Genomic DNA, 6,079 nt, shown 5'->3' on the forward strand with positions numbered 1-6,079 from the left:
AATTTAAGCTCTAGCTCACCCATGACTGTGAACTAGATATGCTGTGTTGAAAACCAATACAATGAATTGATTCGTTCGAACAAATTATTCCAGGGATATGCAGGCTCCATCTAGTGCTACACCAAAAACCCACGTAGTTGAATATTTGAACACAGTGTTACTGTCCATACTGTATGTAATGCTACAGTGGACGAAAATATCAAATATACTTGTTAAGTAAAACCTCTGCCTTTTTTTTAATGAATACTTAAGCCTGCTATGCAACTGCATTTAATGTTGGTCATTATGGTGGTACTTGGAGAGCCAAACCAGCAGGCACAAGACTTGACAACGTTGAGAACTTGTTGAATTAGGTCCTGAAGTTGAGCAACTCAAACAAAACGTTGAAACAACATGCTTTTTTACGACGTTTAATCAATGTCAGGTTGTGACGTCGATTTGACCATTGAAATGTGGTTATTTCCCAACCAACACCGTGGATCCAACGTTGGACCTCAAAGTTGTCTCACTTTACAAATACAACTATTTTTGCGACATTGTTACAAAGTCGGTTTTAACCTCTGAAGGCCCAAGCTGTTTGTTTACATGCTTTTTTTTCTTTTTTTCTTTGCTATTTGGGCTTATTGGACCCTAATTAGAATAAAAACTGAAGATCATCTTTTACTATGATGTACAAACGTGTACTTCATTTCATTTTTTTACACTTATTTTTCCAAATTCCATTGTATGTTATACTCTTATGACACCACCAGATGGCAGTATAAGTGTCCATATGTCGGCATAAGACCCCAATTCAGTAGTGTACACAATTTTGGAAATAAGAGCTTAAAGGTGCTGTCCACGCATGTGGCCACTAAGGCCTTTAGAGGTTAAAGGACGTGCATGTTTAATCAACGTTGTATCAATGTCTTGTGCCTCCTGAGAAGTGTTTTCTGAGGTGGTACTTATTATTAGTATTTATTATTATTATTTATTATTATTATTTATTATTTATTATTATTTATTTATTTTTTTATTATTTATTATATATTATTTATAATTATCATATTATATTATATTATATTATTGTATTATTTATTATTCAATAAAATCCCCTGAAGTGCAGGGAAACCTGCGAAACAGGCTTGTAGGGATGAAATAGCCTCTGTGTTTTTTCCTGACCTAGCGTATATTCCGCTCTATCCCGGTATTATATACAAACTTCCCCGCACAGGTAAGCCAAAGGCCAGATCTACCGGGAGTCGCGGTGAACGGCCAAACATCAGTTCGTACGGCGTAAAACCGGTGACATCGTTTCTCGTGCAGTTGTAAGCGTGCACTAACGGTTTTACGTGTTCTTTCCATTTGGCTTTCCTCATGTTCTCAAGGGTCCCTCCTGAGAAGTGTTTTCTGAGGTGGTACTTGGTGAAAAAAGTTTTGTTAATTAAAGAATTAATAGTTTCTTTTAACCGAACAGGTCAGCAAGTTATATCAACCAAAACATCAGAGATTATTGTTTGCTGTGTGCCACTAAAGCGCTCACATTTCCTTCCTGACTATAAATGGAAGTAGTCCGTGTACAACTTGCAAAGCCGTATAGATTGACAGCAGGCAAGACAGAGTTGGTACGTCTTGTGTTGGCAGCCACTTAAACGAGCGTGGATGGAGTTATTTACAGAAGTCTAAACTGCTATATGAGCTGTACACTGGCTACTATAAAGTTGCATCTCTGTAGGGATGGCCTGGTTGCACACCAGACAGTCATGTCCATGTTAGATGTTGCCCTGGTAAACAACAATGTGACTGCAGAGGTTCGTGTCGTGCTGAGCAAATATTTTGTGTTGTGTTTTCGCAGGTTATCCTTGGACATGCAGTGCGAGACACAAGAAGGAGGAAACAACAGACAAACACACATCAGTAAACAAAGATAGAAGATGCAAGAAAAAAATAGCATATGACGACTCTATATCCACTTTTATTATAATTTGTGTCAAGATTCCATGTACATCTACACCTTGTTGACCATCTGACCCTGCAAGCATAAAGTGGATTGAGTAGCGCATTAAGTTAGGAGGTCTATTCATGTCCCTTGGAGCATCTTGTAGTAGCTTTAAGGAGACTAGCAGGGCTTTTTGCTGCTCTCACTCTGCCATTGATACTCTCAGACTAATTCCTCTTTGTGTCTGAGGAGAGGATCCAACATCCCTCCGTCCACAGATGAATACAATCAGTACTCCAATTATTTTTTCATACAGTCGTCCCTCGCTGTATCGCCGCTGCATCAAAATCGCAGATTCATTGGAAAAACTCACAATCTCACCAAGTATGTATTTTGATATATATATATATATATATATATATATATATATATATATATATATATATATATATATATATATATATATATATATATATATATATATATATATATATATATACACACACTACCGTTCAAAAGTTTGGGGTCACATTGAAATGTCCTTATTTTTGAAGGAAAAGCACTTTACTTTTCAATAAAGATAACTTTAAACTAGTCTTAACTTTAAAGAAATACACTCTATACATTGCTAATGTGGTAAATGACTATTCTAGCTGCAAATGTCTGGTTTTTGGTGCAATATCTACATAGGTGTATAGAGGCCCATTTCCAACAACTATCACTCCAGTGTTCTAATGGTACAATGTGTTTGCTCATTGGCTCAGAAGGCTAATTGACGATTAGAAAACCCTTGTGCAATCATGTTCACACATCTGAAAACAGTTTAGCTTGTTACAGAAGCTACACAACTGACCTTCCTTTGAGCAGATTGAGTTTCTGGAGCATCACATTTGTGGGGTCAATTAAATGCTCAAAATGGCCAGAAAAAGAGAACTTTCATCTGAAACTCGACAGTCTATTCTTGTTCTTAGAAATGAAGGCTATTCCACAAAATTGTTTGGGTGACCCCAAACTTTTGAACGGCAGTGTATATATATATATATATATATATATATATATATATATATATATATATATATATATATATATATATATATATATATATATATATATATATATATATATATATATATATATATATATATATATATATATATATACGTTAGGTCAGGAAAAAACACAGAGGCTATTTCATCCCTAAAAGCCTGTTTCGCAGGTTTCCCTGCTCTTCAGGAGTTTTTATGTAGTAGTATTATTTATTTATTATTATTATTAATCATTATTATTATTATTTATTATTATTTATTATTATTATTTATTATATATTTTTTACTATTATCATATTATATTGTATTATATTATTGTATTATTTATTATTCAATAAAATCCTCTGAAGTGCAGGGAAACCTGCCAAAACAGGCTTGTAGGGATGAAATAGCCTCTGTGATTTTTCCTGACCAAGCGTATATTCCGCTCTATCCCGGTATTATATACAAACTTAATACAAGTCACACTTCCCTGAATAGTAGTTTTTAGGGAGACATAAGAACTTGTTTTTAGTTCAATTGATCTTCTAAGGACATAATACTACTTTTGAACATCACAAGTTTGTTATTAGACACAAAACTTCACAAACCTATACGTACAGCTAATAATTGGTTTTAATTGCTCATTTCAAGATTCTTTTTACGTTTTTAAAGCTTAAATATAATGTTTTATTTCAAGAAATCCTACTAAGACAATTTTGATTTGCTCCATTGGCAGATTTTTTTGTTCATTACAATCAAATATAACTTGTATTTATTTTTTTAAACTCTTTTTAAGAGAGACATTTTTTTTCCAGTATTTAAAAAAAATAATATTTTTTTAAAAGCATATTTCACATATCTAATTTAAGTGTTAAATGAGACCTATTATGCCAAACCAACTATTTCCTCACTTGTTGGTACCTGCTTTTGTGTATTTGGGGTCCCCATAAGTCCTGAAAATTTGACATAAAACCTTGCGGAGATATTTATAAAATAATCTGGCCCTCATTCATACTTCCTCCAAACGAGTTGTTAGGAATTTGCTGACTTGTGAAGTTTTCTGACCTGTGACTTCTGCGGATTATTCATATGAGGCAGAAATTTACTCAAGACCTTTGCGCATATCAGCCATTTTTAAATGATGCACGAGCGTAGGACAAAGTAGGACCCGAAGAACGAAATGCTCTGTTATTGGTTGTATAAACCAACACAGATCTACACACCTCCAGTCCAATCTGAAGAAACAAAAACAACTTGGCTAACTTTTTCGTGCCTTCAAATGGAAAGAAGTATCTCTTCGTTTTTGTCAACCCCGTCAAAGATTCCTGCTTCACAAACCTGCTGCAATATAAAAATTGATTTTTCCAAAAGCTACATTTGAAGGCGTAATCAGTGTCTACTATTTATAGCAATGGAGGAGACAATGAGACAGTAAGTAATAACAGTAAGTTGGCAATGTTTGAACGAATCTAGCATTGTTAGCTCGATTTGTTGTGTAGCTTGTAGCTTAGCCTTCTGATTTAGGACAACAGCTTCATCAACCTCCGGGAATATGAAGAATGATTTTTCGTAAAAACGGCATTTAAGGATAAGATTAATGGGGCAACAGACATAATATGAACCAATGAGATGCATTTATTTCAAGCCTTTCTTCTGAAGTTTCTTCTTCAGTTCCATCTGACTCTGGCTTGTACGTATCGTATTTTCCGGAATAAAGAGCGCGCCCATGAAATTTTAGAAGAAACAAATATGTTTCTATTCGTTAGCCGCAGACATATATGTTGCGACATGAGTTATTTACACAGTACGATTCTATAAATGTTTATTTACATACCTTAATTGTTTCCAAACGGTGCCTGTAACACAGCAGTAAAATGGCTGATCAAACAAACCAGAAGTCATCGTCTAGCTGCGGAAGCTAGCTCTCCAATCAGCTAAACAGACTCTATAACTCCACGGTGACGTCTTGGTGAATTTACTGAGGAATTTGTGAAACTGAAACAAAAAAAAATAATGGTAAGTTAATAACACTAACACAGACACTCGTCAAGGCGTTAACATATTAGCTAATGCTAACGACGCTAGCGTCATTGCGTTGCGATAGCACATACAATAATGCATGAAAACACTCCTACAGACATCACACATGGGACGGTTTAGTAAGTATGAATAGTTTTAGTTATACTGTCGAACTTACAAACGTTGCTTGGAGTGATGAATGAAGAATCCATACAAGTAGAAACGCTATGCAAGGCTAGAAGACTGAACAGCACTACGGTTGTAAAACAAATAAAAGCACTATCGATATATGGAAGGACACTGCAGCACCTGCAGTAAACGAATTTGACCAAAAGATGGTGCCATAGCACAAACAGTAAAACCCCCTGTCAGTGTTTTGGCTTGTTTTTTTAATACATTTATTTTTCATCATTGTTGTCATATATATGTATATATCAATTAATAGTAATCCTACTTTGCATAAATGTGTTTACTACAGTCAAGCCTGGAACCAATTGGCTGCGACAAACAAGGGACGACTGTAATTTCATATTTACAGTATTAGATTTTGTGCTTCATAATTAATTGTTCTGAACTACTTTCTTATATTTAGTTTTGGATTGTTATAGTTTTGAATAATAACGAAGCGAACACAAAAAAATGTGTACTAATAAATATATTGTATCAGCACTAAATTAAAAGTAACTATACTAATCAAATATGATACAAAATAAAATGTGATAATGTAAAATAGCATAATACATAACATATGTATACTTGTCTGTCAAGGACACAAATGAATTATGCTATTTTATATGGACGAAGGGATATGTTTCTGTTTATTTATTTTTTATTTTATAAAAAAAAAATTAAAAATGGAGCAAAAAATGGAGCGACCATGCAGCAACGTTCCGTCAACTTGCAGCAATTCTCTCGTGCAGTTGTTTTTGGCGTTTGTGCGTGATTAGAGGAAATGCAGAATTCTTTTTTTTTTTTTTCATTTTTTGTGTGCATTTTTTGTGTTTGTTTTTATTATCCTGCAGCATTTTCCCGTTGTATTTTTTTCATTACGTTGATGTGTTTTTAGCTTTGGACTATTTCCGTGTTTGCAAACGTAACAAAGGCACAATAATAC

The sequence above is a fragment of the Entelurus aequoreus genome, linkage group LG13 (assembly GCF_033978785.1).
Source record: "Entelurus aequoreus isolate RoL-2023_Sb linkage group LG13, RoL_Eaeq_v1.1, whole genome shotgun sequence".
Taxonomy (NCBI): domain Eukaryota; kingdom Metazoa; phylum Chordata; class Actinopteri; order Syngnathiformes; family Syngnathidae; genus Entelurus; species Entelurus aequoreus.